Source organism: Protopterus annectens, chromosome 12.part0 (genome assembly GCF_019279795.1).
Source record: "Protopterus annectens isolate FY-2018-M chromosome 12.part0, PAN1.0, whole genome shotgun sequence".
Taxonomy (NCBI): domain Eukaryota; kingdom Metazoa; phylum Chordata; order Ceratodontiformes; family Protopteridae; genus Protopterus; species Protopterus annectens.
The window spans coordinates 65,658,620-65,671,558 of record NC_056746.1 but is presented as its reverse complement, the minus strand read 5'-3'; positions in this window follow the sequence as shown (position 1 = coordinate 65,671,558).

The window sequence follows — 12,939 nt, the reverse complement described above, 5'->3', positions numbered from 1 at the left end:
AATAGTTCCTTTTTTTACACTTGTGGCATTGCTGACCAAATGCTAATCATTTTTCTCTTTTGGACTCATGATTGGAACCACAACTTTGACAGTTAACAATAAAGCTGGCTTTGGGTTTTGCTGACTCACCCTTGTACTGCACTAAGCATGTCCTTTTCTTAGAACTTGCTGGAAAACTACAGGGTCTCCCAGGAAAACTTGCAGGGGTTGCAGCTGCCATGTGCTTAGGCCTGCTTCTGCTAGCCATGTGTTGCATGCTGTGTACATTTGCTCTGGAACCTGCTAAAACCATGCTCTTATCACTCGCAAGCATACTTGTGTGCCTTTCTGTGACTTCATGAGTCTGACAAATCTCAATAGCTTTGCTTAGCATTAAATCACTGTCATGAAGAAAAACCTTTCTCACTGCAGCACTGTTAATACCACACACAAGCCTGTCCTTTATTAACATATTTTTAAGTCACCAGACTGACACATTTTAGCTTTATTTCTCAGGTCAGTAATGTAAGCTGCAAATGTTTCCCCTGTTTTTTTATCTCTTGTGTAAAACAAATGCCTCTCTGATGTAATATTTGTCTGGGGGTTACACATTTCCCTGAACATGCACTTCAAGCACTCAGGGTTTTCCCTTGATTCAGCCTGTACATCAATATGATAGTTTTCACCTTCTCCCTCATATACTGCTGGTGCATACACAAATGAACACTTCTTTTCAATGGCCTCTGACTCAGCTAGGTTTAGAAAGTGAATGCCCTGGTACATATATCTGTATCAGAATAAGCTCCCTGTATAAAAATATCATACTCTTGCTCAAATATTCTCCAATTCTCTGCAATATTCTGATCAAACACCAGTGGTGATGGTTTGTTTTGTTTTAAACATGCTTGTTTTGCAATTCTGAGGTAATTTCAAACCCCTTATATGCTTTTCTGATAATTGTTTTATCAAATATCATAACTTTAAACATTTTGTTTAATTAATAAACCTTTTGTGTCTCTTGCTTGTTTAATAATGTGGTTTATGCCCTTGTAATGCTCTGTTTTATCTTTTTTATAAAATAAATTACACGTGCAAGTTTTCATTACCTTTGGTTTGTTTCTGGTCCTTTTTCATGCTCACTTCTCTTAGTTTACCTTCACTGTTAACTCTGCACCTCATAGTTCTGAAAAGCAGTCTCTGTAATCCTGGTTCTGACACCATGTCACTCATCCAGTCAGGATAAAATTGACAAATCTTTGTGGGTTCTGTTGAAGCAGCTTTATTATGTACAAACACATCAGGATTAAAGTTTAATAACTTTAACTTACATAAACTTATAAACAAACTAGCTATTACACTCATACACTCTCTGGCTGCACTCACAAAATGGCATTGAAGCGAGCATGTGCTTGATATTTATATGCACATGTCGACCTTGAAATGCTTCTTAAAGGTACATCACAGACACACTATTCTATTTTTTTACATTTTTTTATAAGACAGTAGTGTGGGTGTGAGATAGGAAAGAGAGTGAAGAAGAAACAGTAAGGGAAGAAGGGATGAGGAATTGCCAGATAAAATCCTAGTCCACAGATCTTCAAATATATAAAGACAGTGCTGCAGTGGAGCAACCTGATGTTGAGGGGGTAGGGGCCTGTGTTGTCTTGTTGATTGGTACCAACAGGGATAGCATGTCTTCTACACTCTGAAGAGAGGCTTTGACTGGCTGAATTATCCTGTCCACTACCTCTACCAGTACATCCTCAACCAAACTTTGAAGCCCCCTTTCTGTAATGCTTGCCAAGCTGTCATATGTCAGAGTGCCTGCAAGACCAGTACCTCCACTCAAACTCTCAAGAACCTCTCTGGATGGGCATAGGGTGATCTTTCCCTAGGTTGGGAGGTATATGTTTGGTCTGCTCCTGAGAGATTTTAACCTGTTTAAAAAGTGGGAGAGAAGCAAAACAAAAAAGAGAAATAAATACATAAGCAAAAAAAAAAAAGAGAGAGAGAGAGAAATGACAGGAAGAAACAAAACACAACAAGCACAATAAATCTATGCAAAACTGTTTAAATACAATTTAACAACACAATATTGAAATACTGCAGTAAAAACATACTGGAGATGAAGAATACTGTAGTAAAAACATACTGGAGATGAAGAATGTAGAAATAGTGCTTAAACATACTGGTGATGAATGCATCATCTGGTTGCTTTTTTAACATTATTTTTTGCCTTTTCCATCTTAACTGTTATAAGGATACATGTTTGAATTATTACAATACTTTACTAATCTTCTATTGAATTCTAGAGGGAATGAGCAGCAGAGAAGTTTTCAGAAAACATGCTATTTTACTTACTATAAATTAGACATATATTTCTGTAAAAAAAAAATAAACCATACAATTGATACATTTAACCCCATGCAGCATAAATATAATAAATAAACATTATATTCTGTGTAAACATTATTTTTTTGTCTTTTTTTGTCTAACTGTTATATAACTGTTACAAATGACAAGGAAATAAATACATTTTTAAAAGGGCTCTGTGTTTAAATTGTGTGCCTCTTGCTTGTTTAATAATATATATACACGGTGTATAATACCCAAAAACAAAACAAAAAATGAGTAATTATTGCAGGTAATCAATTTAACAAATCACATTATAAGATATCTCTCTTGATCAATTAAGTCTTCAGTTGCATTTCTATCAGTTGTGAAGATATAACAGCAGGAGCACTGTAGAAATCAATTTGTAAAGCATTGCTATATCGGTTTTCCTGGTGCCATTACTGATACATAACAATTTTTATTATGCACTGTTAAAAAATACATTTCTTTGGAACACTTCCTATACTTACCAGAAGACTCAACCAGATGATGCATTCATCTATTCTGTTGTTGGCTATAATAATGTATTTCTTCCTCAGCTATCAGTGAAAGAGAGGATAATCTTGTTAATCTGTATTTGAATTTCTTCCACATATAAACATAAATATGCCTTATATTCTGTGTAAACATTATTTTTTGTCTTTTCCATCTTAACTGTTATAAGGATACATGTTTGAATTATTACAATACTTTACTAATCTTCTATTGAATTCTAGAGGATAGTGAAGAAATATGATGAGTCCAGAGTTTTGTTTAAAAAGTACATGTAACCCTCTCTTCTATAGCTAAACTGCATGGAGGGAAATGTATCAATTTAGGGAAGTATGGTTTTCTTTACTACAGAAATATGTCTAATTTATAGTAAGTAAAATAGCATGTTTTCTGAAAACTTCTCTGCTGCTCATTCCCTTAGCAAGGTAACCTCCACTCCCCTCCCCCAACATGCATTCTAACAAGAGGGTGGTAAGCGCCAGTGCCATTTCAGCCATGTTGCACATGCAGCCAGAAATATACATGAACAACTAAGTTAAGTAATTCCTTTAGTTATATTTACATATCTCTCACAAAACCAACTTCATGTAATATTTCTGTCACAATTTTTTCCCTGCAGTTGTAAAGACTTATAAATCTGTAACTGCAAACTTTATTTTATAATTTTATTATTATAGGATCATAGGAGGTTACTAGGCTAATGGCTCTGGGGCCCTTATAAGCCTAGCCAAAATGTTATCCCAGAAAATGAAACCTCAGTCAGCACCTGTTGCCCATGTCATTGAGGGACACAGGTGGAACCCCTGAGACAAATTTGTATTTTCCCATCCACTCATCAAGGTTGCACTTGAAGCGGGTCAGTGAGGTAGTCTGTTTGACTTATATGGGAAGTCTATTCCAGAGATGGAGCAGCCTCTGGGAGACAAATCTGTCTCTCGAGCAGGTTTTTTTGATGTTGCATATTAGATTCAGGCCTTTTGAGCAGTTAATGCATGAGGAGTTAGACTTATGGATATAGAGCATCTCTAGTAGGGCAGGGTCAAAGATTGCCTTGCAGGTGAGACACAGATCACCTCTGAGCAATACCAAGTCGAGAGATAGTGATTTGAGCCTGTCCACATAGGACAAGTGTTGGAGGCCATGGATTCTCTTTGTGAGGTATTTCTGTCACTTTTCCAGTTGGTGCAGATGTTTGGAGAGGTACATACCAAACAGGGCATTATAGTCAATTATTGGTCTAATGATGGAGGATTATAGAGAGCTAATATCCTCCTTTTTTCTGGATGCAATCCCTTTACTTACGAAATGAACCAAGTAAAAGGCTTTTCTGACCACTGCTGCTACATGATGGTCAAATGTGAGATTATCAATCAGAGTACCCAGGTCTCTTACCACAGGTTGTGTGCTTAGGGTGTTACTGTTAATGTGGTAGTCAGTAGGGGCCAGGTTTTTGCTGAATGGTATGATGATACATTTTTCTGCATTTAACTTGAGGCCATGACTTTGGCACCAGTTATTTGTTACTGTGAGACCCTTAACTTAACTGACATATGTACAGATTATTATTTATTGTTATTTTAATAGTCTTAACTGACATTTATATTCATTACTGTAACCTGTTACAGTAATAGTATTCCTCTTTCTTCAAAAGATGGATGTTTGATTACAGATATGCTACTAATTTTTAATGCATTGGTAACATCAGAACAAGTAAATATTTTCAGGTACAGATATCTGAGTCTGGAAATACATGTAGTTATGCAATTTTTAATCCCTCCTTTTTATTTTTGATATGTGCTATCTATATCTATCTATATATATGTATATATATATATATATATATATATATATATATATGTATATATGAATTTGGAAAATAATTTTATTTACTGTAGAACTCTGGCCCTCTTGCCATACCCTGGTCATCCTACTCAGCCAACTGGTCAGCACTACACTTCAGCAAATCATCATACATGTGATGACACTCTAACCAGAGTGGGATTTATCTGTCATGGTTGACAGGTAATCACCCAACTCCTTCCAGATATTTATTTTCCCCATACTCTGATGCATGCACACCTGGATCTACTCCAGGTACAAGTTATGTAAAAGGTAGAGCATTATTAAGGTCACTTACTCAGACCACCTAGGAGCCGTGTACCTTCATGGGTGCTGTCATCATTTGAAGAGCCAGAACCAGAATGAAGAAAGTATGGTGAGGAATGTATTAAGCAGGGTTAGAACCACTCCCTGTTGGGTGTGACATCAGCTTGACCACACAGTTTTTTGTGAGTATGTTTATTAGAGCAGGTATTGATACTATTGATAAGTTTGGCATAACCAAAACTGCTTTGTATCATACTGATTTTTCTTAAACAAAAACACTCACCTGTCCATTCCATATGTCATAAATTATTTTAACTATAAGGATAGTTACTATCGTTATTAAAGTTTACTGATAAAAGTAATTTTGTTTTCTACTCTAACAGCTGTGTGTGTCATGCAGTGTAGTGAGACTTGTTTTTATATTTTTTAATAAAGGTTTGAGAAAAATAAATGCCAACAGTAATGTAAAAAATTACTTGTATGATTTTATGATATGTATCGCTTGTTAGGGTCTGACATAAGGGTTGGATGGTGAGGGATTAACCATCAGATTGCTTTCAACCTGACATTTAGATGACTCCATTTTGACCTTAAGAGCTATATTCTCATTTTGGCTAGTTTAGGGCAATCTGTGCACCTTCAAAGACAGTTATATATATTAATGGTTTGAGCAATGTCAAAAGAGCTGGTTTGCTTAAATATATCAAAAACCATAAAGCCCAGATCATCTTTTTTCAGGAAACCCAACTATTAAAAAATCATCAACAAAAATACTCATTCAATGGCTATACCATTCTGGCTGATTCATGTTTTAAGACTAAGAGAAAGGGCACTCTTGTTCTATGGAAAATAGTAATACTATGCCAAGAATTATTGATACAATTTCAGATAAAGATGGGATGCTAAGCATGGTTATTTTGGAAATCAATAGGAAGTATTATACTTTGATTAAGACATACTGGATACCAGGACTGAATACTAAATATGTTGACAAATATCTGAACCTGATTACATTAAATGCAAAAGGGGAAATTATAGCAACAGGTGATTTTAACTACCTATTATCAGGCAATGATACTTCTAAAAATGATAAAATAAAACTAACATCTCAAGTCAAGAAGTTAAATGACTTTTACAAACTAGATGAACCTTAAAGATATACATGGTCTAAGAGAACATTATTCCTTATTCTATACTCACTATTCATATCAGTTTGGCATGCAAACATACATCGATGAAGTGTTTGTATCAAATAATATATACTCTAAAATAAGTGACGTATCTATAATGACTTGTCCACTTTTGGACCATAATGCTATAAACTTTACATTAACTACACATACAGATGATTTAAGATTTAGCCGCAGTGGTGCAGCGGTAGCATTGTTGCCTCACAGCAAGAGGTTCTCCTGTTCGATTCTCGGCTGGAGTGCCTTCTGTGTGGAGTCTGCATGTCCTTCTCATGGTCAAGCAGCGTTCAAAAGACATGCATGAATGGGCCTGCCTTCACTGAAGGTTGGGCATCGGGCTGACAATTCGGCATCATAAAAATCTACTGCCAATCATTAGTGGACCAGAGTTCCGCTGTGGTGACCCCTAACCGGAAAAAGCTGAAAAGACAAACAACAACAACAACAGTTGATTTAAAATTTCTATAGAGAATTACTGCTTACATAACTAAGTTAAATGACTATAGGGAATGGATAATGAAAGAAATAGACATGTTTATGGAAACAAATGATAATGGTGAAGTGACTGATACTATACTATGGGAGACCTTTAAAGTTTATATATGTATATGGTAGAATAAAATCTTGGTACCTTAAAAAAAGGACAGAGTTGGACAAAGAACCTTTAGTATTACAAAAAATAGACAAGATAAAAATGGATGCAAAACCAAATAAAGTAGCACATAAAGAAATTACTAAGTTAAATCAAAAATACTTTATAGTTCTGAATCATAAGGTAGCCATAAACCTGGAAAATTTTAAATTACAATCTTATGCTGTAAATCCCAAATATCTACATAAAATAACAGTAAGATCAAAAAAATAAACAATCAAAATTTTATTGAGATTAAATATAAAAGTGATGGTTCAGTTAAGAGTACATCTAACTTAATGGGCATATTAGAAGTGTTCAGAAACTACTATAAAGATATAAATAATAACACACCACTTTTGGAGACAGATAATGTAATGCATTATTTTATTCAAGAAAATATAACTACTAAGGTGTTAATGCAACAAAATAACATATTAAATAAACAAATAACACTAACAGAAGTGAAAGAGCAAATAAAACATTTAAAAGATAATAAAGCTCCAGAAATGGATGGAATAATTCTTGAACTATATAATTTTTTTCCTGAATATATAATAAAGAAAATTATGAGTGCCTTTACTATGGTTAAGCAAAAATGTATACTATCCCATCGTGGAAATAATTATCTCCCCCATATTAAAACAGGTAAGGACCCCAAATCTTGTGATTCATATAGGCCAATTTCATTGCAAACACTGATTATAAAATTTTCATGACAATATTAGCCAATAGGATGAAGAAAATATTACCTGATCTAATACATAATGATCAGACAGGGTTCATTCTTCATAGAAAAGTGCAAGATAACATTATTAAATTACTGTCATTAATAGACATAGCATGCAAATACAAAAAAAAAAAAAAAAACTATTATCAGCCTAGACATAGAAAAGGCTTTTGATTCTATTAGTTGATCTTATCTACAAAGAATTCTGATTGGCTTTGAATGCTCTACAGATTTTGTCAACTTATTAATGAAAATTTCTAGTGTGGCACAAGCTTATGTGAAAATCGGATCATGTCTATCCTCACCACTAGAAATCCTCAAGGGAACTAAACAAGGTTCTCCTTTGTCACCATTATTGTTTGCTCATTCAATGGAACCTTTGCTACATATATCAGAAACAAGCAAAATATAAAAGGCTTTCAAATTAATAAGGATTATCGTCCTAAGATACAATTATTTGCTGATGATATGTTGTTAATGTCCGGTGATATTGATGGTTCTTTGCATGATGTTATAAATAGCTTAAGCAAGTTTGAAAAAATTCAGGGCTTATATTTAATCATAATAAATCCGAAACATTACTAATTAAGAAAAAGATCAACAAAAACTTAAGAGAGAATAGCCTGTTTAATTGAAAGAATGATGTATTAGAATATAAAGAGTACATGGAAAGAGTCTGTTAAACTAAACTACAATAATTTAATAACCACCATTAGTGAACTAATCAAAAGATGGAATAAAATGTTCTTCACAATGGAGGATAGGCTCTCTTTAATTAAAATGATAATTTTACCTAAAAGTTTGTTTTATATACAGTCATTGATACTACCCCCTTCCAAAAAACGTATTTAAAAAATTAGATTCCATGCTACTTAAATTTTTATGGTTCCTCTTAAAACCTAGGATTGCATATAAATGGCACATTAGAGCTTGGAACAGTAATGGGATAACATTCCCTAACTTAGATCTTTATTCCAAATCAGTTATAATTAATGTAATATTACATTGGTTCACACCTACTTATATATCTGGCTGGAAAACAATACATGAGATTCATATGACTGATGTCAGAACTATAGAAAATCAATTTAAGGAACAATATGGAATAAGTAGGGTTTATTGGCTTTTATGTGAATTTTGTTTATTTAATAAGACTTTGATCATTTTTCTTATGGCTTTAATCAAATATTTAATAACTTTAAAAATATAATTGATTGTAATTACAACATTAAACAATTTCTATTTCTTATATTCCCTATAGCATACTTCCCTGGTTAACTAGATTATTTAAACATCAATGTGATGCAAAAATTTAAAGAAAATAACTTGATATTCTGCATCAGTTTATTGAAAATAAGAGTATTAAGCCATTAAACTTTCTTTTATGTAGTTCTGATAATAGTCAAGACAGTTGTTTATACACTTATTATGGCTGTTTATAGAAAACAAAATGAGAGTATCAATCAACCTAGAGACTGAATTTATACCTAGTTTCATTCAGCTTTTTATTAGGTATCTTGAAAATACAGACAATCAAAAATTAAGTATCTCACCTATCTATAAGATACTAAGAGAAGACACTCTAAAGTCTGACTCAGATTTTTGGAATTACTATGTAAAGATTAATGGAGAACAAATATCTGATGAATCCAAAATATTGTTATTGAATTCTACATATGGTACCTCTTCTTCATTATACTGGAGATTGTTTACATGGAAATCTTATACTCAAAAACAGTGAAAGTGAATGTTGGAAATGTGATGAATTACTAGAGGCCAGCTGGGTTCACATGTGCATTGAATGTAAAAATGTTATTCAATATTGGAAAGACTACAGATATTTTGTAAATGTTTTATGGTCTGATAACTGTATTATTTCTAACTCACTAATCCTATTCAGTGTTCCTATACCTAATGTAATGCCTAAATCTCAGATTCAGTTACTCTGGTCAATTCTTGCAATTGCCAGAATAGTTATTACTTTGAACTGGAAAGGTAAACAAGATTTGATATTTAAAGACTTTATTAATTTAGCAAAAGTTGTTTGTAAAAAAGAACTGCAAACCATTTGTTATTGAACTTGTAACATTACTCATAAAAAATAACATGGCAAAAATTGGAAGACCTTTTGAACAAATACTGATAACTTATCATGGATAAAATTATTGTTTATCATGGATGAATGCAAATATTGTAAATAGTTTTGTTATTGTTTTATTGTATTTGTTATATGTATATAATGAAAGCAAAATAGAAATGTTAAAAAAAAACAGTTTTGTGGGGGGATTGGCCAGGATGCTGAAGAGATAGGAGCAGAATTCCTTAGCTCTGCTGTTCTTGAAACATTCCTGACAGGAAGTTTTATTCATATGTTATTGTTTTTTTTTTCTTCTTAAAAAAATTATAATTTAGGTCATTCTCTTTGATAACGTATAAAAATTATTGAGACATACCTACTTTTGCCTGTCAAAAAAGCAACTGGAAGATCATTCTATACTCTAACAGGATGAGTCACAATAAAGCTAACTCACATGACATTACTTCAAGGAAGGATCTTCAGATGGTTTTATCTAACATACAGGAACTTTCATTGAAAATAGATAAAATGGACTCTAAATTTGAAAATTATATGGACAAATCCACCAAACAAATGGAATTGATTCAAGAAATAATCAGTCAGCAAAAACTTAAAATCACTGGAATAAAAGAATCCTTAAATGACATGGATAAAAGACTTTCAGAAGGTGAAAATAACACTAATTTTTTTTTTAAACAGAATACTCTTCTTTTGGCCAAGCTGGATGATCTAGAGAACAGATCTCATAGAAACAATATAAGGATTTTTGGTCTTCCAGAGAAAATTGAAGGAGAAAATATGATAAGCGTTTTAACTTCCTGGCTCCCTAATGTAATTGAACTATCTGACAGAATGTCATATGGAATTGAGAAAGCTCACAGATCTATCTCAATGTCTCCTTCTGACAAAAAATTCTACTTCAAGATCAGTTATTGAGAGATTTTTTTTCATTGCATGATAAAGCTTGGTCTAAGTCACCAATTAAATTAGATGGGAAAATAATAAGGTTTGAAAATGACTATTGCACTACAATAATTTCCAAATTAAAGGAGTTTCTTCCCATCATAAAAGAATTGAAGAAAAAACAAATCAAATTTCACCTGCTATTCCCAGCCAGACTAAACATATTTTTCACTGATGAAACCAGAACTTTCAAGGATCTAAACTCTGCATTATCTTTCCTTAACATTAAAAAAGTTATTGATCAAGTTGAAGAAATGGAGTGGAGCAACAGTTCATCAAAAAGATTGACTGAAAGAAACATTATTGAATATATTGTGCATATTGAAGTCTTTTTTTATACGTCCATCAGACTCTATATGATATTTTTTTCTTTTTTTTACCTCTAAACGTATTATTCTTAACATCAGATACTAGTACAAGATACTCTTCGGCTTACATATTCCTGCCACTATAAGGTAAACTTCCAATCAGTATTTTCCTTTTTTTTAACACATTTTCATATTCTTAAATAATATTTTAATAATGGTGAAGCTAAGTAGTCCACAGGTATGTCGCTCTGGATAACTCCAAAAATAAGTAAAGCAAACAAAGTATATCCAAATAAAGCTCGAAGTTCTGTGGTTCACACAAATGGTTTATTGTAGTAGACAAGCGCTTTCGCTAAACATAGCTTCTTCAGGTCACTTTAATAAGTAAGAGAACAAAAATTCTTCAATATATAGTCATGTTAATCAACCAATATATGAAGCAATCATAGATTTAAAAGGGAAATGTAAAAAACAAAGTATGTGTGTGTGAAATGTGTAAATCTAAAAACATATAAAAAAACATATAAAAAACAATGCACCTGTATTAGACGGTTAAACATAACTTATGAGACTTGTTTGTATATAAAAAATGTACATAATAAAATATCTGTATACAATTTATATTATATGCTAATGCGTATAGATATATCAGTGATTATCATGATGCATAAATGCTCTACTCTACTAGTAGAAATATTAAAAATGCTAGTTTATGTATCATGAATAAAAATCTGGATTTAAAGCGCTGAAGGATCATTAAATAGTGCTATCATAATATAGTCTATAACATTACAAAAACATATATGTGGCAGTATTCAAACTATGTATAAATCCAGGAACCAAACATGTGTGTACGTATGAATGGCACATAAATATAGAGATAAAAACAGAGATCAATGCATCATTTAAATAATATTAATCAATATATATTCCTGGCACATAAAACAGGTGTTCCTACTGCATAGGTATCCTTGTATAATAGATCTATGTGCTAAAATGTAGGCAAATATACTAAACATTATTCCAAGGATACTTTCAAGATCTGATCTATTACGTTACAAAACTATATATATATATGTTAGTACATACATAATAAATTAGGTCAAAAAACGGATACACATAAATACACAAAATAAATATCACAATACTTCAAAGACATAAAAACTTCATTAAAAATATAATTACGGGCTGATAGTGGGTCAGGCTTGAATGAAAGAACTTCGATCAAGCCTAGACTCAGGAAACGTAGAAACATCAAGTGACTTGAGTGCTATTAATTTTAACATTATTGTCATGCACAAATATCTTCCATAAATTGATTAGTATAAATACCTATCTCTTATTGAGTCATCTAAAAAATTTTTATTTAATATGTATTTATACTTTTAGTATATATTAGCATTTTTGAACATTTATCTTTAATGAAGTTTTTATGTCTTTGAAATTTTGTGTATTTATGTGTATCTGTTTTTTGACCTAATTTATTAAGTATGTACTAATATATATATATATATAGTTTTGTAACGTAATAGATCACATCTTGAAAACATCCTTGGAATAATGTTTAGTATATTTGCCTACATTTTAGCACATAGATCTATTACACAAGGATACCTATGCAGTAGGAACACCTGTTTTATGTGCCAGGAATATATATTGATTAATATGATTTAAATGATGCATGGATCTCTGTTTTTATCTCTATATTTATGTGCCATTCATACGTACACACATGTTTTGTTCCTGGATTTAAATATGATTTAAATACTGCCACATATATGTTTTTGTAATGTTATAGACTATATTATGATAGCACTATTTAATGATTTTTCAGCGCTCTTTAAATTCAGATATTTATTCATGATACATAAACTAGCATTTTTAATATTTCTACTAGTAGAGTAGAGCATTTATGCATCATGATAATCACTGATATATCAATTTTGATATCCATACGCATTAGCATATAATATGAATTGTATACAGATATTTTATTATGTACATTTTTTATATACAAACAAGTCTCATAAGTTATGTTTAACCGTCTAATACAGGTGCATTGTTTTTTA